This window comes from Asparagus officinalis, chromosome 6, assembly GCF_001876935.1.
Source record: "Asparagus officinalis chromosome 6, Aspof.V1, whole genome shotgun sequence".
Classification (NCBI taxonomy): Eukaryota; Viridiplantae; Streptophyta; class Magnoliopsida; order Asparagales; family Asparagaceae; genus Asparagus; species Asparagus officinalis.
The window spans coordinates 78,514,602-78,542,358 of record NC_033799.1 but is presented as its reverse complement, the minus strand read 5'-3'; positions in this window follow the sequence as shown (position 1 = coordinate 78,542,358).

Here is a 27,757-nt window from a genome sequence, read left to right as displayed (position 1 = left end):
AACCTCTATGGTTTCGTCCGACTGCTAATGACTCGGCGGAGTCAAATTTCTCGATTTCATGAGCTACAACCCACAAAAATTGTCCATCTACGCCCCTTTTCGACCCAGTGCAGACAATTAGGTGGAGTGCATATTTCGTGATTTTTTGAGCTATAACCCATTGTTTCTAACACATTTTGTCAGTTTCGGTCCATTTCGACATTACGCCAGAAATCTTTGCCGAATTTAAAACACACGATTTAATCAGTTGTAACCCATGAATTTTAACTATTTTCTTTAGTTTAGGCAAGGTGTCGGAAATGTCGAATCCAACAATTTCATGAGCTATTTTACGTACGATTTCTAACCATTTTGGTCTGTTCGACACCCCGTGTCAAAATATCTTTATCGAATTCAAAACCGAAGATTCCATGAGCTACAACATGTGATTATTGACCTTTCTCATGTGTTTGGGCCGAGCGACAAATAATGAGGCGGGGTTCAAATATCGCAATTTCATGGGTTATAACCCATGGTTTTCCGATTGTTTCGGTCCATTTTGGTCCGGGCGTGATTTCATGGGCGATATTAACTCCTTGTTCGAATTTGACGAGTTCGTGAGTTATATGCAATGTTTTTTCCCAACTTCGATGGTTTCGTCTGACGGCAAATGACTCGACGGAGTCAAATTTCACGATTTTGTATGCTATAACACATGAAATTTGTCCATTTACGCCCCTTTTCAATGCGGTGCAGACAAATAGGCGGAGTGCATATTTTGTGATTTTGTGAGCTATATCCCATGACTTCCAACATATTTTGTCAATTTTGGTCCGTTTCGACCCGGTGCCATAAATCATTGCCGAATTCAAAACCGACAATTTCATGAGCTGTAACCCATGAATTTTGGCCATTTTATTCTATTTCGGTTAGGTGTTAAAAATGTAAAAATCAACAATTTCATGAGTTGTTGTCCGTACGATTTCTGATCATTTTGCATTGTTCAACGTCATGTGTCAAAATATCTTTGCCGCATTCAAAATCAATGATTTCATGAGCTGTAACACGTGATTATTAACCCTTCTCGTGCGTTTGGGCCTAGGGGCAAATAATTAAGCGGAGTTAAAAGATCACGATTTCATGGGTTATATAACCCATAGTTTTTTTATCGTTTCGGTCTTTTCGACCCAGGCGCCATTTCATGGGTTATAACCCATTGTTCGAATTTCATGAGTTCTTGAGCTACGGACAACGATTTTTCCCTAACGTCTATGGTTTCGTCCAACGATTTGTCCATCTATGTCGCTTTTGGGCTTGGTGTAGACAATTAGGCGGAGTGTATATTTTGCTATTTCTTGAGCAATAACCCATTGTTTCTAACACATTTTGTTAGTTACGGTCCATTTCGACCTGGCGCCAGAAATCTTTGTCAAATTCAAAACCGACGATTTCATAAGCTGTAACCTAAGAAATTTGACCATTTTATTCTGTTTCGGTCGGGTGTCAAAAATGTCAAAAGCGATGAATTCATGAGTTGTTATCCGTATGATTTCTGACCATTTTGGTCTGTTCAACGACCCATGTCAAAATAACATTCCCGAATTCAAAATCGATGATTTCATGAGTTGTAACATGTGATTTTTGACCCTTCTCGTGCGTTTTGGCCTAGTGGCAAATAATTAGGCAGAGTTAAAATATCGTGATTTCATGGCTTATAACCCATGGTTTTCCAACCGTTTCGATCCTTTTTGACCCGACCGTGATTTCATGGGTTATAATAACTCATTGTTCGAATTTCACGAGTTCATGAGCTATATGCAACGGGTTTTTCCCAACTTTGATGGTTTTGTCTGACGGAAAATGACTCGGCGGAGTCAAAATTTACTAATTCGTAAGCTATAAACCATGAAATTTGTCCATTTACGCCCCGTTTCAGCCCGGTGTTGATAATTAGGCGTAGTGCATATTTTGCTATTTCGCGAGCTATAACCCATTATTTCTAACACATTTTGTCAGTTTTGTCCGTTTCGACCAGACGCCAGAAATCTTTGTAGAATTTAAAACCAACAATTTCATGAGCTGTAACCCATGAATTTTGACCATTTTATTCTGTTTTGGTCGGGTGTCGAAAATGTCAAAACTGATGATTTCATGAGTGTAGGCGTATAAAACTGCTTATAGGTCCCTTAACACAGCTCGGCACGGTGATTCGACAAACCAACGAACCATCGGGCGATATATCCAAGCAGGATCGTTAGACCACAACACCAAAGTGGATTTACTGCCAAATAAGGATCCGGACTACCAAATTAGAGTCCATATCAACAATGAAGTGCGAATAAACAACGAGACCGAAAAAACGGCAAAACCAAACACCAAGGGAGGGCTCGGCCAAAACCGAGCCACCTTGTGGTGAAATAAGGATCCGGACTACCAAATTAGAGTCCATATCAACAATGAAGTGCGAATAAACAACGAGACCGAAAAAACGGCAAAACCAAACACCAAGGGAGGGCTCGGCCAAAACCAAGCCACCTCTTGGTGGCTCGGTGGCCGAGTCACCTGGGCCGAGCCACCAGATCTGGGCCCAGATCTGGGCCCAGATTTGGTTTGAGGAGCCTATAAATAGACTCCTAGGCTCATTGTTTGAGGACGGGGAACTTTTGAGGTGAAACTCTGCCAGATTGAGAACTGAACTTCAAAGTTTTGGAGCTTTGAAGACTCGGGCTTTTCAGATCTGGTTCTTGGCGATCATCCACGTCAAATAAGGCAGGAGTTCAAGAGAGATCAGATCTGAGATCCACACGGTCATCCTCCGGATCAAAACTTGGTTTTTGATCCCGAGAAGAGTATCGATTTCGCTTGGTCGATTTCAATTACTTAGGGCTATTATTTCCTTGGTGAAATAATCCCCCCGGCTGTTATTTCCTTCGTGAAATAATATCCGTCATACCGTGTAGATCCGACCGGATCAAGATCGCGCGGTGGTCCACGGATTAACCCCGGCGCAGGCGAAGAACCCACACAAGCAAGAGACTGTAAAACAGGATCTTACGATTTGTTCGAGAAAAGAAAAGTTGTAATTTTTATTTTTTTCTTTGATTTTGTTGTAACCAGATCTTATAAAAAGACCGGATCTTTTGTAACCGATAAACTGTTGTTTAAGAAAACAATGACGTCAATGAAAACGATTTTCCCCGCGAACAATCTGGCAACCACAGTGGGAGTCGCCGATCTCGCTGCCGAGATCGTTACGTCACAGCCGCGGATCTCGATCCCGGTCGAGGAGGAGGTCGAGTATGAATTCGACCAACAAAAGTTCAAGGAGTATCTGTCATCCTCGTCTGGATCCACCTCCCCCCGCAAGTCCAAGAAGTTCTCCTCTAGGAGAAAAGTCCGTTGGTATGAAGAAGTGCAGAATGCCAACGAAGATCTCACCCCTATTGATGCCAAAGAAGCATCGGGTGAAGCTCCACCGACCTCTAACCAGGTCAAATCTGTTCTCGCCAATTCCTCCGCCGCTGAGGGCGTAGTGACTCTCTCAAAGAGAGCCCGCCAGAGGCGACGTCAACGCCTAGCGCGGTAACTCGCAAAGGCGATGGAGTCCACTGACGGAGTCCGTTATAATGCGGATCTGAAGAACAGGAGAGGCAAACAGCCTCAACAACCAATGAATGGCAGCTCCTCCAAGCCGCCAACGAATGAATGGATCTGTGTCAAACGGAATCGTTCAACACTTGAAAGCCCGCAGAAGACTGCAGAAGGAAGTGGCCAAAAAGCCGCCACCAACCCGCCAAGTATGGAGGCCGAATTCTGAAGCGGCGATTCAGGCTAAAGAGCAACCTTTACAGCCTTCAGCAAAAGTTCAACCTCTGGCGAACCAACCTAAATCACCGATAATTCCCATAGCTGCTCCGGAAGATCCCGCAGGACCATCCCGAAGAAGGAGGTCAGTTTTGGAGCGCCTTGGTCCACTTCCCAATGAGGGATGCAAAGCTCCAGTTCAAGAACGTTTGGGCCCGATAAAGAAGCCCTGAACGACTCAACATGCTGGGAGTCGACGCCACCCTCAACATGACAAAGAGATTAGGGCAGCTAGGTGCACCAATTTGCGCATTGAAGTCCAGGAGCCAGCTGAGAATTCACGCCCACAAATTCATGTTTCGAGGCGCGTGACTCTTGAAAGCCTAAGGAAGGCAGTTCGCCCTCAGAAGGAAACATTATCGTCTGATGACAATAGCGTTATACCTGAGAAGTCGTGCCAACACACGATAGGTTATTCCGACCTTCAAACCGACGAGTTGTACTATCGTGGTGGGGGTACAAGTAAAACCAGGAAAAGTAGTCCTCGAGAACTAGAAACTCAATGCCCATGTTCCAAACTCATTCGGGCAGTATTATCTAAGTGCAACTGCATCAAGACAGTCCCCGAAAGAATTTCGGTTTTCGAAAGGCTCAGTACCAAAACGCCAAAACCAAGGCCTAGGCGTTTCCGACAAAGAAGAACGGTAGTTGAAGATGGAGGATTTTCGAGGCGGTTTTCGAAAGGCTTAATACCGAAACGCCAAGACCAAAGTCTAGGCGTTTCCGACAAAGAAGAAGGGTAGTCGAGGATGGAGAATTTCCGAGGGTCACCACTAATATGACCAGCAAAGGGACATCGACACAGGATAATCCCGAGTCGATTCTGGAAGCACCCCGGTGTGTAACCCGTCTACAGTCTAGAGCCATCATATGAGGAACTTATGGTAGGATTCGGACAAGATTACCTTCAGAAGATGAAGAATCGGATGCCTGCTCTGCGGTCGCATCAGATAATACAGTATCCAGCGAAGGACAACACCGCGAGTCACTTATGATAAGCGCGGCACAAGTGGCCAAGATGCTCGAAGAAGCCATGGCTAAACAACAGGAGAGCTTCAGGTTCGAAATGCAGGTGGCCATGCAGAATATGAGAGAAATGCATGACCAACAAATCCAAGCGCTGACAAACCAGCAAGACGAACCAAGTAATCGTAACCAGGTCAATCAAGAAGATGAGGACATAGGTGTGAATGAAGCTCTTAATGCTAATAATCCTCCCGTCAATGCAGGGAGTGGTATCGAGAATGCTAGTCATAACGCCACACTTCCACCTCAGAATCATGCTAACGAAAATACAGGTGAAAGTTTGAAGATTAAAAACCTCGAGAGCAAAATCAATACGTTGATTTCCGCTCAAGAGATGAAAAAGACGGGCATTCCTTGTCCATACCCAAGAGAATGGGAATCAATCCCGTATCCGGTGAAGTTCAATCTAATTAACTTCACGCCGTTTGATGGGAAGGGTTTACCCACTCAGCATTTGATTTACTTCAAATCACACCTAGGGGTTATCTCTGGTAATGAGCCTCTGATGGTACGGTCCTTCGTTGACACTCTTCGTGGAGCCGCCTTCGATTGGTATCGTCGCCTCAAGCCAGGAAATGTGAATAGCTGGGACGACATGGAGACTAAATTCCTCACCGACTTCTTCGACGACGACACCGAGATATCCATCGGAATGTTGCTCGACGAGAAACAAAAGGACGGGGAATTGGTTGACACCTTCGTAAAAAGGTTCCGTAACAAGGCGATGAACTGTCGGGACCCGATCACTGAGGAGTTTATTCTCCAGACTTGCCACAACAACCTCGCATTGGACGTGTTGGAAGCAATGGGGACAGCACCGTCCAAAACATGGAAGGATTTGAAGGTCCGAGGAGAGAAAGCCGAATGCTTCCTCCGAAGGAAGAAAGCCGAAAGGAGCCAACCGACGGCGAATCTTCCAAACTCAAACTTCGCCTCCCGTGGGAAGGGCAAAACACCTGCAGCTACTGGTGGTGCTAATCAAACGTCACAATAGCAATCCCGAAGGTAGCAAAAGACTTCAGACCCGAGACTCCAAAAAGAGTATTCCTTCAAGGACGAAGACGTTCCAGCCATCTTCAAATCCCTCCTTGAAAATAACAAGATCAAGCTACCACCTATCGCAAATCAGGAGGAAGCTGATAATACTGCGGATCCGAAGTACTGTTCGTACCACAGGAGGATCCTTCATCCCACCAAGGATTGCTTCGCTCTCAAGAATAGCATCCAAACCTTGGTTGAAGCCGGCGTCATAACGTTGGGATAAGCCAAATGAGAACGGCAAGACTCCGACAAGTATAAGAGTATAAACTGCTCCTTTCTAGACTCCGACAAGTATAAGAGTATAAACTGTTTCTCAATCCTCCAACAGGTAAGTATAAGAGTATAAACTGCTCCTTTCTAGACTCCGACAAGTATAAGAGTATAAACTGCTCCTTTCTAGACTCCGACAAGTATAAGTAGACTCCGACAAGTATAAGAGTATAAACTGCTCCTTTCTAGACTCCGACAAGTATAAGAGTATAAACTGTTTCTCAATCCTCCGACCGGTATAAGAGGTTAAACTATTCCCTGATACTCCAACATGTATATGAGTCTAAACTGTTTCATTTCTTTCACGGGAAGTTCCTGGAGAATTTTTATATGTAATATTCTTAAGGATAACCCAGTCATGTAACTGAGTACAATGTCGGACCCAGTTCCACAAGGAAAACTGGGGGTGGATTATTCATGTATCGGGAAGTTCCCGAAAGAATACCACGGGTGATATTCTTAGGGATAACCCAATCACTATGAAAGTGATAAGTAAAACATCCATATTTAAACTCTAAATGTTGGAATTTTTTCCGTTATTGTTATCAAATTCATTAATTCTCATGAGTTATCTTGTTGAGACGAGATTCGATCCTTTTGACAGATTAATCTTTCCTCACAAAAATCCCCCACTGATCAAGTCAATTGACGGTGGGTCCACTAAATTTTCTGTCCGCCAATTCATGGCAATTTCCAAAGCTTGACGTATTAAGTCCTGATTACTTAACGTCAAAACCCTTCATCGAGTGGCCAATACAAACCAGTATTTCTACTGCTACTTGTATTCCACTCCCTTTGCTTTCAGGTCAAACCTATAAAAGTTAGGGCCACAACCAAAATCCCCTCTCGATTCCTTCAATGAACGAGAGGCCCATAAATTGAGCGATCAAACCTTCCTACAGTTAGGATCGTCTTAAACCTCCCATTTGGTCAAACCTTCCTATAGTTAGGACCAAAACCAAAATCCCCTCTCGATTCCTTCAATGAACGAGAGGCCCATAAATTGAGCGATCAAACCTTCCTACAGTTAGGATCGTCTTAAACCTCCCATTCGGCCAAACCTTCCTACAGTTAGGACCAAAACCAAAATCCCCTCTCGATTCCTTCAATGATCGAGAGGCCTATAAATTGAGTGATCAAACCTTCCTACAGTTAGGATCGTCTTAAACCTCCCATTCGACCAAACCTTCCTACAGTTAGGACCAAAACTAAAATCCCCTCTCGATTCCTTCAATGAACGAGAGGCCCATAAATTGAGCGATCAAACCTTCCTACAGTTAGGATCGTCTTAAACCTCCCATTCGGTCAAACCTTCCTACAGTTAGGACCAAAACCAAAATCCCCTCTCGATTCCTCCAATGAACGAGAGGTCCACTTTCAAATCGAGTGATCAAACCTTCCTACAGTTAGGGTCATCTCAAACTCCTGCTTGGTCAAACCTTCCTACAGTTAGGACCAAAACCACGATTCATTCTCGATAAACGAGAAATTCATCTTTAGTTCGATAATCAAACCTTCCGACAGTTAGGGTTATCCGAATCTTTTCGATTCTAGGAGTGGAGATCCCACTCTCAGTTTCAACTTTCCGGATTCTGGGGGTGGATAACACGCGCTGCCGGTTTAGTCTTTCTTCGTAGAAAAAGATACCAGAGTTCGATTCTGGGGTATTCTATCCTGAAACCTAAGCAGGGATAAGTCTGTGCTTAACCTGCGCTGCCGGTTAGTTCTTAACCATTAAAAAGAACACCCGCCTACATATTCAACATTATGGTAGGTTGTTATTAATAACACCAAAATCCCTGACTTACACGCATAGGAAGTTTATCCCGAATCCTAAGCAGGAAAAGTCTGCGCCTAACACGCGCTGTCGGTTTAGTCTTTCTCCGTAGAAAAAGACACTAGAGTTCGATTCTGGGGTATTCTATCCTGAAACCTAAGCAAGGATAAGTCTGCGCTTAACCCGCGCTGCCGGTTAGTTCTTAACCGTTAAAAAGAACACCCGCTCACATATTCAACATTGTGGCAGGTTGTTATTAATGACACTAAAATCCATGCCTTACACGCATGGGGAATTTCATCCTGGATCCTAAGAAAGGATATGCCGACGCCTAACACGCGTCGCCGGGTTAGTCTTTCTTCGTAGAAAAAGACACCAGAATACCAGTCTGGGGTATTTTATCCCGAAGCTTAAGTAGAGATAAGTCAGCATCTAATACACGTTGTCGGGTAGCTTATTCTCGTAACAATGGCGAAGCCTATGTATTCGACATCATAGCACAAAGTCTCAGAGAATTCACTCTCTTAGCACAATGTTACATACAGAACGGATTTAGACAATCCGCATGCTAGCCCGACTCAAATGGTAGTCGGTAAAGGCTTATCAAACCCGTTGAAGGCTGGGGGATAGCCAAAAATCCTAAAGTCAACACCTAACACGTGTCGCCGGGTAGCCTATTCCCGTAACAATGGCGAAGCCTATGTATTCGACATCATAGCACAAAGTCTCAGAGAATTTACTCTCTTAGCACAACGTTACATGCAGAACAGATTTAAACAATCTGCATGCTATCCCGACTCAAACGATAGTCGGTAAAGGCTTATCAAACCCGTTGAAGGCTAAGGGTTTGCCAAAAATCCTATGAGTATTATGGTCAATCATTCCAAACAGAATGAGAAATCATAATAAAGATAAAGGTAAAACCATTTCCACTAAGAGGATCAAAAGTCAAAATATTCAGGAAATGAAATCATACATCAAGCCTATGGCTAAAAATCTGCTGACTAAACTTAGACAGCTTCTCATCATAAGCTTGCCTAAGCTCATCCTGCAATTCAGCTCTGAGGGACTCTTCAGTGGTGGCTAAAGTCTTCATAGCAATCTCCTCCGTCTCGACCAGCTTCTGCTTCAAGGATTTCAACTCCTCAGATAAGGCAGTGTGGGCTTGCTAATCCTGTACCTTCGTCATCTAAAGGATACTCAAAGTCTCCTCTTCTTCACGAAGTCCTCTTCGGAACTGTTCTATCTTGGTCTCACAAGAGACAATAGAAGAGTCAAGATCGTCAAGTGAAGATGATCTAACAGCAAGATTGGCCTCAACTTGGTTTACCCGATCCTGCTGCACCTGAATCTCGAGCTCAGCAAGAACTCGAGTATCGCGCCATGTCTGTAAACGAGTATCCAAATTGGTAGTGATGAATGAATAGGCACCTGCATCCCGGAGCTCACGTAACATCTGAAGCTCGCGCTCCAGGAAATCAAGGTCATCAAGTATAGCCTTCGCCAGATCCGGATATCCTACATCCCTTATGGAATTTATTCTGGGATCAAGGAAAGGCTTGAATTGGTAAAGGAAAAGTCCGCCGTGGAAGAGTTAGCCAATCATAGTATTCACGAAGGAGAAGAAGGAACGGACTTCTATACAGATGATGATCTTCTCAGGATCGTTGTCTGATAACAACTCCTTCACGAGGATATGAAGCCGAGAAGAAAGCCCTACACAAAAAGGAGAAATCCGTCAAAAGCCTTGACGAGGAAATAAATAACATTTCTCAGTTGCTTAATTTATACCTTCTTCCCCTTGAGTCACTGGGGGTAGTGGAGGACTAATCGCTGTGGATGTATCAGCTAATGTAGCTGGTCTCACAGCCAGCTCAACAGGCCGGTTCAGCTCATCCTTAATACTCCAATAAGGTATACGAGTATAAACTATTCCCTATTTTTGTTGAGAAGTTTCTGGAGAGTATTTTTCTAAAAAATATTCTTAAGGATAACTCAACAACACTCCGAAAAGTATAAGAGTATAAACTACTTCTCAAGACTCCAGCAGACGTACGAGTATAAACTGTGTCAAACGCCGGACAACGCGTTGAAAATGAAGACTCAACGCCAACAATCGATGGTCGGTTCTATGTTGAAACAGCAAACACGAGCTAAAAATCAAAAAATCAGGAATTAACTTCAAGTTCAAAATTCCGACAGCGGTCAGACAATAAATGTAGCACCGGAACCCTTGCAGACATTCGACAAAGCACCAAATAGCCTGGAGGATTGAAGGAATCAAGAATAGAAGCCATTCCAAAGTCCCGTCATACCGATTGAAGGTTGGGACAATCATATCCAAAGTATTCCAAACTCTTCTATAAAAGAATGAGACTGAAATACTTTGGAGGGGGTATCTGTAGGTGTATAAAACTGCTTATAGGTCCCTTAACACAGCTCAGCACGGTGATTCGACAAACCAATGAACCATCGGGCGATATATCCAAGCAGGATCGTTAGACCACAACACCAAAGCGGATTTACTACCAAATCAGGATCCGGACTGCCAAATCAGAGTCCAGATCAACAATGAAGTGCGAATAAACCACGAGACCAAAAAAACGGCAAAACCAAACACCAAGGGAGGGCTCGGCCAAGAAGCCGAGCACGGGTTGGTGGCTGTGTGAGCTGTTGGTGTGCGGGCCAACGGAGCTGGTGGGCTCGGCGACCACCAAGGTGGCTCGGGTGCGCCGGCGATGCCACCTCTTAGTTGGCGTCGGTGGGCGATCACCTGGGCCGAGCCACCAGATCTGGGCCCAGATCTGAGCCCAGATCTGGTTTGAGGAGCCTATAAATAGACCCCTAGGCTCATTGTTTGAGGACGGGGAACTTTTGAGGTGAAACTCTGCCGGATTGAGAACTAAACTTCGGAGTTTTGGATCTTTGAAGACTCAGGCTTTTCAGATCTAGTTCTTGGTGATCATCCACGTCACATAAGGCAGGAGTTCGAGAGAGATCAGATCTGAGATCCACACGGTCATCCTCCGGATCAAAACTTGGTTTATCTGAGATCCACACGGTCATCCTCCGGATCAAAACTTGGTTTTTGATCCCGAGAAGAGTATCGATTTCACTTGGTCGATTTCGATTACTTGGTTTTTGATCCCGAGAAGAGTATCGATTTCACTTGGTCGATTTCGATTACTTAGGGCTATTATTTCATTGGTGAAATAATCCCCCCGGCTGTTATTTTCTTCGTGAAATAACATCCGTCATACCGTGTAGATCCGACCGGATTAAGATCGCACGGTGGTCAACGGATTAACCCCGGCGCAAGCGAAGAACCCACACAAGCAAGAGACCGCAAAGCAGGATCTTGCGATTTGTTCGAGAAAAGGAAAGTTATAATTTTTATTTTTTTCTTTGATTTTGTTGTAACTGGATCTTATAAAAAGATCGGATCTTTTGTAATCGATAAACTGTTGCTTAAGAAAACAATGACGTTAATGAAAACGATTTTCCCCGCGAACAATGAGCTATTGTCCGTTTGATTTCTGACCATTTTGGTCTGTTCGACACCCCATGTCAAAATATCTTTGCCGAATAAAAACCAATGATTTCATGAGCTGTAACACGTGATTATTGACCCTTCTCATGTGTTTGGGCCTGACGGTAAATAATTAGGCAGAGTTAAAATATCGCGATTTGATGGGTTATAACCCGTGGTTTTTCGACCATTTTGGTCTGTTTTGACCCGGGCATGATTTCATGGGTTATAACCCATTGTTCGAATTTCACGAGTTCGTGAGCTACAGGTAATGATTTTTTCCCAACTTCTATGGTTTTGTCCGACGACAAATGACTCGGCGGAGTCAAATTTCATGATTTAGTGAGCAATAACCTAGGAAATTTGTCCATTTATGCCCCTTTTTGGCGTGGAGTAGACAATTAGGTGTAGTGCATATTTCACGATTTTGTGAGCTATATCCCATGATTTCTAACACATTTTGTCAGATTCGGTTTGTTTCGACCCGGCACCAGAAATCTTTGCCGAATTAAAAACCGACGATTTTATGAGTTGTAACCCATGATTTTGACCATTTAATTCTGTTTCAGTTGGGTGTCAAAAATGTCAAAACTGTCGATTTCATGAGCTATTGTCCGTATGATTTCTGACCATTTTGGTCTGATCGACGTCCCGTGTCAAAATATGTTTGTCAAATTCAAAACAAATGATTTCATTAGGTATAACACGTGATTATTAACAATTCTCGTGCGTTTGGGCCGACGGTAAATAATTAGGCAGAGTTCAAATATCACGATTTCATGGGTTATATAACCCATGGTTTTCTGACCGTTTCGGACCGTTTCGACCCGGCCACGATTTAATGGGTTATAACCCATTGTTTGAATTTCACGAGTTCGTGAGCTACATGAAACGATTTTCCCCAACTTCTATAGTTTTGTCCGATGGCAAATGACTCGGCGGAATCAAATTTCACGATTTTGTGAGCTACAACCTACCTACGCCCCTTTTTGGCCCAGTGCAGACAATTAGGTGGAGTGTATATTTCTCTTTTTCTTGAGTTATTACCCATTGTTTCTAACACATTTTGTCAGTTTCGGTCCATTTCGACCCGGCACTAGAAATATTTGCTGAATTTAAAACCGACAACTTCATGAGCTATAACCCATGAAATTTGAAAATTTTATTCTGTTTCGGTCGAGTGTCAAAAATATCAAAATTGATGATTTCCGGAGCTGTTGTTTGTATGATTTTTGACCATTTTAGTCTATTCGACGCCCTGTGTCAAAATATCTTTTCCGAATTCAGAACCAATAATTTCATGAGTGATAACATGTGATTATTGACCCTTCTCATGGGCCTGAAGGCAAAGAATTAGGCAGAGTTCAAATATCACGATTTTATGGGTTATAACCATGATTTTCTGACTGTTTCGACCCGGGCACGATTTCATGGGTTATAACCCATTGTTCGAATTTCACGAGTTCGTGAGCTAAAGGCAACGATTTATCCCCAACTTCTATGGGTTTGTCCGACTGCAAATGACTAGGCGGAGTCAAATTTCTTGATTTCGTGAGCTGTACCCACAAAATTTGCCCATCTACGCCCCTTTTCGGCCCGGTGCAGACAATTAGGTAGAGTGCATATCTCACGATTTCGTAAGCTATATCCTATGATTTTTGACACATTTTGTCAGTTTCAGTCCGTTTCAAGAACCGACGATTCGTGAGCTGTAACCCATGAATTTGACCATTTTATTCTAATTTGCTTGGGTATCAAATTTCTCCCAACTTCTATGGTTTTGTTCAATGACATATGACTCGGCAGAGTCAAATTTCTCAATTTCTTGAGCTTCAGAAATCTTTACCAAACTCAAAACTGACGATTTCATGAGTTGTAACCCATAAATTTTGACTATTTTCATCAGTTTGAGCAGGGTGTCGCAAATATCAAAATCGACAATTTCATGAGCTGTTGTCCATGCAATTTCTAACCATTTTTGTATGTTCAATGCCTTGTGTCAAAATATCTTTGCTGAATTCAAAACCGATGATTTCCTGAGCTATAACACGTGATTATTAACCCTTCTCGTGCATTTGGACTCGACGACAAATAATGAGGCAAAGTACAAATAACATGATTTCATGGGTTATAACCCATGGTTTTCCGACCGTTTCGGTCCATTTAGACCCAGTGCTATTTCATGGGTTATAATAACCCATTGTTCGAATTTCACGAGTTCGTGAGCTATATGCAACGATTTTTTCCCAACTTCAATGGTTTCTTCTAACGACAAATGACATGGCAGAGTTAAATTTCCCAATTTTGTAATCTATAACACATAAAATTTTCATTTACTCCTTTTTTTTCTATGCAGACAATTAGTCAGAGTGCATATTTCGCGATTTCGTGAGCCCTAACACATGATTTTTGACATATTTTCTCAGTTTCGGTCAGTTTTGACCTGGTGCAAAAAAATCTTTGCCGATTTCAAAAAACAATTTCCTGAGTTGTAACCCATGAAATTTGACCATTTTATTCTATTTCGCTCAGGTGTTAAAAATGTCAGAACCGATGATTTTCAAAGTTGTCCGTATGATTTCTAACCATTTTGGTCTGTTCGATGCCCCGTGTCAAAATATCTTTGTAGAATTCAAAACTGATAATTTCATGAGCTGTAACACGTGATTATTAACCATTCTCATGCATTTGGGCACGACGGCAAATAATTAGGCGGAGTTCAAATATCATAATTTCATGGGTATAACCCTTGCTTTTCTGACAGTTTCAGCCTATTTTGACTCGTGCGGGATTTCATGGGTTATAATAACTTGTTGTTCGAATTTCATGAGTTTGTGAGCCATATGCAACGATTTTTTCCCAACTTTGATGGTTTCGTCTTACAGTAAATGACTCGGCGGAGTCAAATTGCACGAATTTGTAAGCTATAACCCATAAAATTTGTCCATTTACGACAATTAGGTAAAGTGTATATTTCACGATTTCACGAGCTATTACCCATTATTTCTACACATTTAGTCAGTTTCGGCCCGTTTTGACCAGGTGCTAGAAATCTTTGCCGAACTCAAAACTAACGATTACATGAGCTATAACCCATGAATTTTGACCATTTTATCTTGTTTTGGTCTGGTGTCAAAATTGTCAAAACCAACGATTTAATGAGCAGTTGTCCGAACGATTTCTGACCATTTTGGTCTATTTGATGCTCTGTGTCAAAATATCTTTGCCGAATTCAAAATTGATGATTTCACGAGCTGTAACACATGATTATTAATCCTTCTCGTGCGTTAAGGCCCAATGGCAAATAATTGGGCGGAGTTCAAATATCGTGATTTCATAGGTTATAACCCATGGTTTTCCGACCGTTTCCGGCCGTTTTGACCACGACGCGATTTCATGGGTTATAACCCATTGTTTGATTTTCACGAGTTCGTGAGCTAAAGGCAACGATTTTTCCACAACTTCTATGGTTTTGTCCGACTGCTAATGACTCGGCGGAGTCAAATTTCTCGTCTGTTTGTTGGAAAATTTGTAATAAGAAAATAAAATAAAAGAATTAAATTTGATTTATTCTCTCTAACTGTTTAGAAAAAAAAAGTTTACAACTCTCTCAAACTTGATTAAAATTTGAATTTCCTGATTACAAAAGAGAAGAAGATCGATGGAGATCCTCCCCTTTGTTTAAGTCTGGGTTCTTCACGGTAGCGATGAGATGCCTCCCTCGAATGCTCGCATCGAGTTTGTTTAAGTCTGGGTTCTTCACGGTAGCGATGAGATGCCTCCCTCGAATGCTCGCATCGAGTTTGCTTCTCGTTGACGTAGCGATGAGATGCCTCCCTCGAATGCTCGCATCGAGTTTGCTTCTCGTTGACGATCCGAACGTCTTGAACTCATGGAACACGGTTGAATCCTATTGATTAATGTTGAGGATAACTTGCGTGGCAAGTTTGGAACTCTGAATGAGTTGATAACTCAGAGCGAGTTTAAAACTCTTAAAAAAGAGTTAATTTGAACTAAAAATCTGTTAATAGCCAAGTATGAAAGCTCCCTGTTGTTGAACGTCGCTGAAGGATATGAATGACGATCACCCCCTTTGCGATTTTATGTCGGATGTCGCTCACTGGTCTCCGATCTTGATCTGCCAAAAAAAAGATCTCTCGAACTCTTCTGAGTTTTGAGGTATTTATAGGGGATTAAAAGGTGTAACCACCCCCTTAATTCGCTCCTAAATGGGGTTTAATCCCATCAAATCGTAGGAAACGGTCTTGGAACTGTTTAGCTCATGTTTGAACGAGTCAAATGTCAAAAATGGCATTCTGAGCCCGAACTCTGTATTTTAGAACCGAAACACAAAGTTGGGCATGTTTTGGCAGCTGAGGACGCACAAGTCACTTTGTATTTTGAGTCTGAGACGCGGGAATGAACTCTGTGTTTGGATCTGGAACGTAGAGTTGGGTTTTGCATTTTGGGCTGAAAACACATCAATGAAGTTTGTGTTTGGATGTTGCAACACAGGGAGGACCTCTGCGTTTTGATGTTGCAATGCAGAGAGGACCTCTGCGTTTTTTATGTTGCAACGCAGGGAGGACCTTTGTGTTTTGATATTAAAATACAGGTCTGACCTCTGCATTTTGATGTGAAGAGACCATCAAGTTGTGGTCTAACCTCTGCATTTTGATGTGAAGAGACCAACAATTTTACCCAACTTTGATGGTTTCGTCTGACGAAAAATGACTCGGCGGAGTCAAATTTCACGAATTTGTAAGCTATAACCCATGAAATTTGTCCATTTACGTCCTTTTTTGGCCTAGTGAAGACAATTATGCAAAGTGCATATTTTATGAATTCGTCAGCTATAACCCACTATTTCTGACACATTTAGTCAGTTTTGGTCCGTTTCGACCAGGCGCTAGAAATCTTTGCCCAATTCAAAACCGATGATTTCATGAGCTATAACCTAAGAATTTTGACCATTTTATCCTGTTTTGGTCGGGTGTCAAAAATATCAAGACCGACGATTTCATGAACTGTTGTCTGAATAATTTCTGACCATTTTGGTCTGTTCGACACCCCGTGTCAAAATATCTTTGCCGAATTCAAAACTGATGATTTCATGAGCTGTAACACGTGATTATTGGCCCTTCTCGTGTGTTAGGGCCCTGTGACAAATAATTGGCCGGAGTTCAAATATCGTGATTTTATGGGTTATAAGCCATGGTTTTCCGACCGTTTCGGACCGATTCGGCCCCGACGCGATTTCATGGGTTATAACCCATTGTTTGATTTTTCACGAGTTTGTGAGCTAAGGCAACAATTTTTCCACAACCTCTATGGTTTCGTCCGACTGCTAATGACTCGACGGAGTCAAATTTCTCATATGTTTGTTGGAAAATTTGTAATAAGAAAATAAAATAAAATAATTGAATTTGATTTATTCTCTCTAACTGTTTAGAAAAAGAATGTTTACAACTCTCTCAAACTTGATTACAATTTGAATTTCCTGATTACAAAAGAGAAGAAGATCGATGGAGTTCCTCCCATTTGTTTAAGTCTAGGTTCTTCACAGTAGCTATGAGATGCCTCCCTCGAATGCTCGCGTCGAGTTTTCTTCTCGTTGACGATCCGAACGTCTTGAACTCATGGAACACAGTTGAATCCTATTGATTAATGTTGAGGATAACTTACATGGCAATTTTGGAACAATGAATGAGTTGATAAGTCAGAGCGAGTTTAAAACTCTTAAAAAAGAGTTGATTTGAACTAAAAATCGGTTAATAGCCAAGTATGAAAGTTCCCTGTTGTTGAACATTGCTGAAGGATGAATGTTGATCGCCCCCTCTGCGATTTTATGCCGGAAGCCGCTCAATGGTCTCCGATCTTGATCTGCCCAAAAAAAGATCTCTCGAACTCTTCTGAGTTTTTAGGTATTTATAGGGGATTAAGGGGTGTAACCGTCCCCTTAATTCGCTCCTAAGTGGGGTTGTAATCCCCTCAAATCGTGGGAAATGATTTTGGAACTGTTTAGCTCGTGTTTGAACGAGTCAAACGCCAAAAATAGCGTTCTAGACCCGAACTCTGCATTTTAGAACTGAAACGTAAAGTTGGGCATGTTTTGGTGGCTAAGAACGCATAGGTCGCTCTTCATTTTGAGTCTGAGACGCGGGAATGAACTCTGTGTTTGGATCTGGAACGCAGAGTTGGGTTCTGCATTTTGGGCTGAAAACGCATCAATGAAATCTGCGTTTGGATGTTGCAACACAGGGAGGACCTCTGCATTTTGATGTTGCAACGCAAGGAGGACCTCTGCGTTTTTGATGTTGCAACGCAGGGAGTACCTCTGCGTTTTGATGTTAAAATGCAGGTTTGACCTCTGCGTTTTGATGTGAAGAGAATATCAATATGGTATCTTTTGCTAGAGCATTGCAAAGATCATCATATTGTAATCTTCTTCTTGGCTCCTTAAATATATGAGAGCTGTCAGATTGTAACTCTCGATGTTGATTATGAAGGCTGTTGATTAGAGGTTTCATTAGTTGTTACGAAGGTCGTCAGATTGTAACCTTCATCAATCTACGTAAAAGTCTTCAAATTATAGCCTCCTGGAAATCGTAAGATTGTAACTTTCATCATCGGTGTTTGATAGGGGATCAGCTATCTGCAGTGATTTTTAGACAACCTATAATTTTGTGAGCTACAACCCACAAAAAATGTCCATCCCCCCTTTTCGGACCGGTGCAGACAATTAGGCGGAGTGCATATTTCGCGATATTTTGAGCTATAATCCATTGTTTATGACACATTTTGTCAGTTTTGGTCCGTTTCGACCTTGCGCCAGAAATCTTTACCGAATTCAAAACCAATGATTTCATGAGCTGTAACCCATGAATTTTAACTATTTTCTTCAGTTTCGACAAGGTGTCAGAAATGTGAAACAAATGATTTCATGAGCTATTTTCCTTATGATTTCTGACCATTTTGGTCTGTTCAACACCCCGTGTCAAAATATCTTTGACGAATTCAAAACAAAAGATTTCATGAGCTACAACACGTTATTATTGACTTTTCTCGTGCATTTGGGCCCAATGGCAAATAATGAGGCAGGGTTCAAATATCACGATTTCATAGATTATAACCCATGGTTTTTCGACCGTTTTGGTCCGTTTCAATCCGGGCATGATTTCATGGGCTATAATAACCCCTTGTTCGAATTTCACGAGTTCGTGAGTTATATGCAATGATTTTTTTTCCCAACTTCGATAGTTTCCTGTGACGGCAAATGACTTGGCGGAGTCAAATTTCACAATTTTGTATGCTATAACACATGAAATTTGTCCATTTACGCCCCTTTTCAATCAGGTGCAGACAATTAGGCGGAGTGCATATTTCTTGATTTTGTGTGCTATATCCCATGACTTCTAACATATTTTGTCAATTTCGGTCCGTTTCGACCCGGCGCTACAAATCTTTGTCGAATTCGAAACTGACGATTTCATGAGCTCTAACCTATGAATTTTGACCATTTTATTCCATTTTGGTTGGGTGTCGAAAAAGTCAAAACCGACGATTTCATGAACTGTTGTCCGTACGATTTCTGACCATTTTGGTCTGTTCAATGCCCCGTGTCAAAAAATCTTTGCCACATTCAAAACCTCAAAACCAATGATTTCATGACCTGTAACACGTGATTACTGACCCTTCTCATGCATTTGGGCCTAGAAGCAAATAATTAGGCGGAGTTAAAATATTGCGATTTCATGGGTTATAACCCATGGTTTTTCGACTGTTTCAGTCATTTTGACCCGGGCGCGATTTCATGGGTTATAACCCATTGTTCAAATTTCATGAGTTCATGAGCTATATGCAACAATTTTTTCCCAACTTCTATGGTTTCATCCGACAGCAAATGACTCTGTGGAGTAAAATTTCACGATTTAGTCAGCAATAACCCACGAAATTTGTCCATTTACGCCCTTTTTGGCATGTTGTAGACAATTACGCAGAGTGTATATTTCACGATTTCGTGAGCTATATCCCATGATTTCTGACATATTTTGTTAGTTTTAGTCTGTTTCAACCCGGCACCAGAAATATTTGTCGAATTCAAAACCGACGATTTCATGAGCTGTAACCCTTGAATTTTGATCATTTTATTCTATTTTGGCCGGGTTTAAAAAATGTCAAAATCTGTGATTTCATAAACTGTTGTCTATACGAATTCTGACCATTTTGGTCTATTCGATGACCCGTGTAAAAAATATCTTTGCTGAATTCAAAACCAATAATTTAACGAGCTATAACACATGATTATTGACCCTTCTCATAGGCCGTCGGCAAAGAATTAGGCAGAGTTCAAATATCGCGATTTCCTGGGTTATAACCCTTGGCTTTCCGACCGTTTTGGACCATTTCGTCTTGGGCACAATTTCAAGGGTTATAACCCATTGTTCAAATTTCACGAGTTCGTGAGCTACATGCAACAATTTTCCCTAACTTCTATGGTTTTCTCCAACAACATATGACTCAACAGAGTCAAATTTCTCAATTCCGTGAGATACAACCCACGAAATTTATCCATCTACGCCCCTTTTCAGTATGGTGCAGACAATTAGGCGGAGTGTATATTTTGCTATTTCTTGAGCAATAACCCATTATTTCTGACACATTTTGTCAGTTACAGTCCATTTCGACCTGGCGCCTGAAACCTTCGCCGAATTCAAAACCGACGATTTTATGAGTTGTAACCCAAGAAATTTGACCATTTTATTCTATTTTGGTTGGGGATCAAAAATGTCAAAACCAAAGATTTCATGAGTTATTGTCCGTACAATTTCTGACCATTTTGGTCTGTTCGACGCCCCATGTCAAAATAACTTTGCCGAATTCAAAACCGATGATTTCATGAGCTGTAACATGTGATTATTGACCCTTCTCATGTGTTTTGGCCCAGTGGGAAAAAATTAGGCAGAGTTAAAATATTGCGATTTCATGGGTTATAACCCATGGTTTTCCGAACTTTTCGGTCCATTTTGACCCCGGTGCGATTTCATGGGTTATAATAACTCGTTGTTCAAATTTCACGAGTTCATGAGCTATATGCAACGATTTTTTCCCAACTTCGAGGATTTCGTCTGACAAAAAATGACTCGGCGGAGTCAAAATTCACTAATTCGTAAGTTATAACCCATAAAATTTGTCAATTTATGCCCCATTTCGACCTGATGTAGACAATTAGGCGTAGTGCATATTTTGCTATTTCGTGAGCTATAACCCATTATTTCTAACACATTTTGTTAGTTTTGATCGGTTTCAACCAGGCGCCAAAAATCTTTGCCGAATTCAAAACTAACGATTTCATGAGCTGTAACCCATGAATTTTGACCATTTTATTCTGTTTCGGTCCGGTGTCGAAAATGTCAAAACTGATGATTTCATGAGTTGTTGTCTATATGATTTCTATCCATTCTGGTATGTTCAACACCCCGTGTCAAAATATCTTTGTTGAATACAAAACCGATGATTTCATGAGCTGTAACACGTGATTGTTGACCCTTCTCGTGCGTTTGGACCCCGTGGTAAATAATTAGGTGGAGTTAAAATATCGTGATTTGATGGGTTATAACCCATGGTTTTTTGACAGTTTCGGTCTGTTTTGACCCGGGCCTGATTTCATGGGTTTTAACCCATTGTTCGAATTTCACGAGTTCACGAGCTACAGGAAATGATTTTTTTCCCAACTTCTAAGGCTTCTTTTACTCAAATGACTCAGCAGAGTTAAATTTCATGATTTAGTGAGCAATAACCCATGAAATTTGTCCATTCACGCCCCATTTTAGCGTGGTGCTGACAATTAGGCGTAGTGCATATTTTGCGATTTCGTGAGCTATATCCCATGATTCTTGACACATTTTTTTAGTTTTGGTTCGTTTCGACCCGACGCCAGAAATCTTTGTCGAGTTCAAAACCGACAATTTTATGAGCTATAACTCATGGATTTTGACTATTTTATTCTGTTTCGGTTGGGTGTCGAAAATGTCAAAACTGACGATTTCATGATCTGTTGTCCGTATGATTTCAGACCATTTTGGTATGTTCGACGCCCCGTGTTAAAATATCTAAGCCGAATTCAAAATTGATTATTTCATTAGCTATAACACGTGATTATAGACCCTTCTCGTGCATTTGGGCCCGGCGGCAAATAATTAGGCGGAGTTCCAATATCGTGATTTCATGGGTTATAACCCATGGTTTTCCGACCATTTTGGACAGTGTATATTTTGCTATTTCTTGAGCTATTACCCATTGTTTCTGACACATTTTGTCAATTTCGCTCCATTTCGACCCTTCGCTAGAAATATTTACCGAATTCAAAACTGACGATTTCATGAGCTGTAACCCATGAAATTTGACCATTTTATTCTATTTCGGTCAGGTGTCAAAAATGTCAAAACCGACGATTTCATGGGCTGTTGTTCGTACAATTTTTGGCCATTTTGATTTGTTTGACACACCATGTCAAAATATCTTTGCCGAATTCAAAAACGATGATTTCATGAGCTGTAACACGTGATTGTTAACCCTTCTCATGCATTTGGGCCTGGTTGCAAATTATTAGGTAGAGTTAAAATATCGCGATTTGATGGGTTATAACCCATGGTTTTTCGACCGTTTCGGTCTTTTCGATCCGGGCTCGATTTCAAGGGTTATAACCCATTGTTCGAATTTCATGAGTTCGTAAGCTACAGGTAACGATTTTTCCCAACTTCTACGGTTTTGTCCAACAACAAATGACTCGGTGGAGTGAAATTTCATGATTTCGTGAGCAATAACCCACGAAATTTGTCTATTTACGCCCCTTTTTAGCGTGTTGCAGACAATTAGACAGAGTGCATATTTTGTGATTATGTGAGCTATATCCTATGATTTCAGACACATTTTGTCAGTTTTGATCAGTTTTGACCCGACGTCAAAAATCTTTATCGAATTCTAAACTGACGATTTCATGAGCTGTAACCCATGAATTTTGACCATTTTATTCTGTTTCGGCTGTGTTTAAAAATTGTCAAAACAGACGATTTTATGAGTTGTTGTGCATACAATTTCTGATCATTTTGGTCTATTCGATGCCCCGTGTCAAAATATCTTTGCTGAATTCAAAACTGATGATTTCATGAGCTGTAACACATGATTATTGACCCTTCTCGTGCGTTTGGGCCTGGCGGGAAATAATTAGGCGGAGTTAAAATATCGCGATTTCATAGGCTATGGTTTTTTGACCGTTTTGACGCGGGCGCAATTTCATGGGTTATAACCTATTGTTCGAATTTCACGAGTTCGTGATCTACAGGCAACAATTTTTCCCCAACTTCTATGGTTTCGTCCAACGGCATATGACTTGGCAGAGTCAAATTTCTTAATTTCGTGAGCTACAACCTACAAAATTTGTCCATCTACACCCATTTTCAGCCCGGTGTAGACAATTATGCGGAGTGTAAATTTTGCTATTTCTTGAGCTATAACCCATTGTTTCTGACACATTTTGTCTGTTTTAGTCCATTTTGACCTTACGCCAGGAATTTTTGTCTAATTCAAAACTGACGTTTTCATGAGTTGTTACCCATGAAATTTGACCGTTTTATTCTGTTTCGACCAGGAGTCGAAAATGTCAAAACCGACAATTTCATGAGTTGTTGTCCGTATGATTTCTGACCATTTTAGTCCGTTCGATACCTCGTGTTAAAATATCTTGGTCGAATTCAAAACCGATGATTTCATGAGTTATAACACGTGATTATTGACCCTTCTCGTGCATTTGAGCCCAGTGACAAATAATTAGGTGGAGTTCAAATATCGCGAATTCATGGTATAACCCATGGTTTTCTGATCGTTTCGATTCGTTTTGACTTGGGCGCGATTTCATGTGTTATAATAACCTATTGTTCGTATTTCACGAGTTCATGAGCTATATGCAACAATTTTTTCCCAACTTCAATGGTTTCGTCTGACGGAAAATGACTCGGCGTTGTGCATATTTCACTATTTCGCGAGCTATAACTAATTATTTCTGACACATTTTGTCGGTTTCGGTCCGTTTCGACCAGGCGCCCGAAATCTTTGTCGAATTCAAAACCGACGATTTCATGAGCTGTAACCCATGAATTTTGACGATTTTATTCTGTTTTGGTCAAGTGTCGAAAATGTGAAAACCTATGATTTCATGAGTTGTTGTTCGTACGATTTCAGGCCATTTTGGTCTGTTCGACACCCCATGTTAAAATATCTTTGTGGAATAAAAAAGCAATGATTTCATGAGCAATTAATAACACATGATTATTGACCCTTCTCGTGTGTTTGGGCCTGACGGTAAATAATTAGGCAGAGTTAAAATATCGCGATTTGATGGGTTATAACCTGTGATTTTATGACCATTTCGGTCTGTTTTGACCCGGGCATGATTTCATGGGTTATAACCCATTGTTCGAATTTCACGAGTTCGTGAGGTACATGCAATGATTTTTTCCCAACTTCTATGGTTTTGTCTGATGACAAATGACTCGGCGGAGTCAAACTTCACGATTTAGTGAGGAATAACCCAGGAAATTTGTCCATTTATGCCCCTTTTTAGCGTGGTTTAGACAATTAGGCGTAGTGCATATTTCGCGATTTCGTGGGCTATATCCCATGATTTCTGACACATTTTGTCAGTTTCGGTTTGTTTCAACCTGATGCCAGAAATCTTTGCCAAATTCAAAACCGGTGATTTTATGAGCAGTAACCCATGAATTTTGACCATTTTATTCTGTTTCAGTTGGGTGTTGAAAATGTCAAAACTATCGATTTCATGAGCTCTTATCCGTACGATTTCTGACCTTTTTGGTCTGTTCGACTCCCCGTGTTAAAATATCTTTGACAAATTTAAAACCAATGATTTCATTAGCTATAACACGTGATTATTAACACTTCTCGTGCGTTTCGGCCCGACGGCAAATAATTAGGTAGAGTTCAAATATCGCGAATTCATGGGTTATAACCCATGGTTTTCCGACCGTTTTGGACCATTTCGACCCGGGCGTGATTTAATGGGTTATAACCCATTGTTTGAATTTCATGAGTTTGTGAGCTACATGAAACTATTTTTCCCGAACTTCTATATTTTTGTCCGATGGCAAAGGACTTGACGGAGTCAAATTTCATGATTTTGTGAGATACAACTCATGAAATTTGTCCATCTACGCCCCTTTTCGGCCCAGTGAAGACAATTAGGTGGAGTGTATATTTCACTATTTCTTGAGCTATTACCCATTATTTCTGACACATTTTCCAGTTTTGGTCCATTTTGACCAGGTGCTAGAAATATTTGCTGAATTCAAAACCGACGATTTCATGAGCTGTAACCCATGAAATTTGACCATTTTATTCTATTTCGGTCGGGTGTCGAAAATGTCAAAACCGACGATTTACGGAGCTGTTGTCCATATGATTTCTGACCATTTTGGTCTATTCGATGTCCCATGTCAAATATCTTTGTTGAATTCATAACTGATAATTTCATGAGCTATAACATGTGATTATTGACCCTTCTCATGGGCCTGGTGGCAAAGAATTAGGCGGAGTTCAAATATCACGATTTCATGGGTTATAACCCATAATTTTTTGACCGTTTTGGACCGTTTTGACCCGAGCGCGATTTCATGGGTTATAACTCATTGTTCAAATTTCACGAGTTCATGAGCTAAAGGCAACAACTTTTCCCCAACTTCTATGGTTTTGTCCAACTACAAATGACTAGGCGGAGTCAAATTTCACGAAACTTATGCCCCTTTTTGGCTCGGTGCAGACAATTAGGCGGAGTGCATATCTCGCGATTTCATGAGCTATATCCCATGATTTCTGACACATTTTGTCAGTTTCAGTCAATTTCGACCCGACACCAGAAATCTTTGCAGAATTCAAAACCGACGATTCATGAGCTATAAACCATGAATTTTGACCATTTTATTCTATTTCGCTCGGGTATCAAATTTCTCCCAACTTCTATGGTTTTTGTTCAACGACATATAACTCGGCAGAGTCAAATTTCTCGATTTTGTGAGTGTCAGAAATCTTTACCGAACTCAATACCAACGATTTTATGAGCTGTAACCCATGAATTTGACCATTTTCTTCAGTTTCTGCAGGGTGTTGCAAATATCAAAATCGATGATTTCAAGAGCTGTTGTCCGTACAATTTCTAACCATTTTGGTTTGTTCAATGCCTTGTGTCAAAATATCTTTATCGAATTCAAAACCGATGGTTTCATGAGCTATAACACGTGATTATTAACCCTTCTCGTGCGTTTGGGCCCGGCGGCAAATAATGAGGCGGAGTTCAAATATCACCATTTCATGGATTATAACCCATGGTTTTCTGACCGTTTCGGTCTATTTTTACCCTGGCGCGATTTCATAGGTTATAATAACCCATTGTTTGAATTTTACGAGTTCGTAAGCTATATACAATGATTTTTTCCCAACTTCAATGGCTTCTTCTGACGGCAAATGACTCGGCGGAGTCAAATTTCACAATTTTGTAAGCTATAACACATGAAATTTGTCCATTTTCTCTTTTTTTTGGTGCAGACAATTAGTCAGAGTGCATATTTCGTGATTTCATGAGCTCTAACACATGATTTTTGACACATTTTCTCAGTTTCGGTCAGTTTTGACCAGGTGCCAGAAATATTTGACGAATTCAAAACCGACGATTTCATGAGCTATAACCCATGAAATTTGACCATTTTATTCTATTTCGCTCAGGTGTTGGAAATGTCAAAACCGACGATTTTTGGAGTTGTTGTCCATATGATTTTTAACCATTTTTGTATGTTCGACGCCCCGTGTCAAAATATCTTGGCAAAATTCAAAACCAATAATTTCATGAGCTGTAACACGTGATTATTGACCCTTCTCGTGCGTTTGGACACGGCGGTAAATAATTAGGCGGAGTTCAAATGTCACGATTTCATGGGTATAACCCAAGGTTTTCCGACCGTTTCGGCCCGTTTTGACTCGTGCGCGATTTCATGGGTTATAATAACTCGTTTTTCGAATTCCACAAGTTCGTGAGCTATATGCAACGATTTTTCCCCAACTTTGATGGTTTTGTCTGACGGTAAATGACTCGGCGGAGTCAAATTGCACAAATTTATAAGCTATAACCCATAAAATTTGTCCATTTACCCCCCTTTTTGGTCCGATGCAGACAATTAGGCAAAGTGTATATTTCACGATTTCGCGAGCTATTACCCATTATTTATGACACATTTAGTCAGTTTTGGTCCGTTTCGACCAGGCACTAGAAATCTTTGCTAAGCTCAAAATTGACAATTTCATTAGCTGTAACCCATGAATTTTAACCATTTTATCCTGTTTTGGTCTGGTGTCGAAAATGTCAAAACCGACGATTTAATGAGCTGTTGTCCGAATGAGTTCTGACCATTTTTGTTTATTTGACGGCCTTTGTCAAAATATCTTTGCTGAATTCAAAATTAATGATTTCATGAGCTGTAACACATGATTATTAACCCTTCTCGTGTGTTAAGGCCCGGTGGCAAATAATTAGGCAGAGTTCAAATATCACGATTTCATGGGTTATAAAACCTATGGTTTTCCGACCGTTTCGGACCGTTTCGGACCGTTTTGACCCCGACGCGATTTCATGGGTTGTAACCCATTGTTTGATTTTCATAAGTTCGTGAGCTAAAGGCAACGATTTTTCCATAACCTCTATGGTTTCGTCCGACTGCTAATGACTCGGCGGAGTCAAATTTCCCGATTTCTGTTTGTTGGAAAATTTGTAATAAGAAAATAAAATGAAAGAATTGAATTTGATTTATTCTCTCTAACTGCTTAGAAAAAGAATGTTTACAACTCTCTCAAACTCAATTATAATTTGAATTTCCTGATTATAAAAGAGAAGAAGATCGACGAAGATCCTCCCCTCTGTTTAAGTCTGGGTTCTTCACGGTAGCGATGAGATGCCTCCCTCGAATGCTCGCATCGAGTTTGCTTATCGTTGATGATCCGAATATCTTGAACTCATGGAACACGGTTGAATCCTATTGATTGATGTGGCGGATAATTTGCGTGGCAAGTTTGGAACTATGAATGAGTTGATAACTCAGAGCGAGTTTATACTCTTGAAAAAGAGCTGATTTGAATTGAAAATTGGTTAATAGCTAAGTATGAAAGCTCCCTGTTGTTGAATGTCACTGAAGGAAGAATGTCGATCGCCC